Consider the following 1028-nt stretch of genomic DNA (forward strand, 5'->3'; position numbering starts at 1 on the left):
AGTGCTGAGTCAGTATTTTGAAAATGAGTTTCTGACACCGAGAGAAATTTAGATAGCATCTCTTCAAGGTTCGGTTTCTTTTCCTGTTGATAAGGTGGTTGTTGAAAACCCGGAGGATTCTATGGCCTTTGATTCCTTTGACCACCCCAGGAGAAATTGGGATGGTTCCTCCAACCTGCATTATAAGTGTTACTATAAGGATTATTTTGAGATCGAGGATTATTACCCATGTAATTTAATTGTTCGCTCTCCATGCTGTGGCCATAGGATTGATATTCTGAATTACTTGATCTATCTCCACTGACTTCACATTGCATTACTGGATGAACCTGTTAAGAACCAAGTAAACCATCAATCTTTTGATTTAGAAGCTCTACCTGGTTCGACAGCATAGTAACCGAATCGACGTTATAAACGCCTGCTATTTTCGTTGGCTTAGTCCACATGACTTGCCACTGATAGTTATTCAGTGACATCTGTTCAATAAATTCGTAAGCCTCTTCAGGTGTTTTGTTATTCATGGTTCCCCCGGATGTTGCATCAATCATCTCTTTTGTCGAGGGATTCACACCATTGTAGAATGTTTGAAATTATAGCCATAGAGGTAATCTATGGTGAGGACACCTACGTAGTAGGTCCTTGCATCTCTTCCATGCATCGTAAAGAGTTTCTAAGTCCATCTGTACAAATGAAGAGATATCATTACGTAATTTGGCCGTTTTAGCTGATGGAAAATATTTTAATAAAAAATTTTCGGTCAGTTGTTCCCAAGTAGAAATTGACCCTCGTGGTAACGAGTTCAACCACTGTTTGGTTTTGTTCCTTAATGAAAATGGGAATAACCGAAGATGAATGACATCGTCAGAAATGCCATTAATTTTAAATGTATCACAAAATTCCAGGAAATTTGCCAACTGAGTGTTTGGATCCTTATCCTACAAACCATTGAAATAAACAAATTGTTGTATCATTTGAATAGTGTTATGTGACAGCCTTAAAATGACCCTAGTCGGAATGTGGTTTCGGGA

The 1028-nt window shown here is 38.2% G+C and overlaps 1 non-coding gene across 1 annotated transcript; it reads left to right on the plus strand.

Moving 5' to 3' along the window:
• The first annotated feature begins 606 nt into the window (after positions 1–606).
• Positions 607–713, plus strand: LOC128281381 (small nucleolar RNA R71). Its single transcript, XR_008271589.1, has one exon. It is a non-coding gene; the product is annotated as a small nucleolar RNA R71 (small nucleolar RNA).
• The last annotated feature ends 315 nt before the right edge of the window (positions 714–1028 follow it).

Source organism: Gossypium arboreum, chromosome 1 (assembly GCF_025698485.1).
Source record: "Gossypium arboreum isolate Shixiya-1 chromosome 1, ASM2569848v2, whole genome shotgun sequence".
Lineage (NCBI taxonomy): Eukaryota > Viridiplantae > Streptophyta > Magnoliopsida > Malvales > Malvaceae > Gossypium > Gossypium arboreum.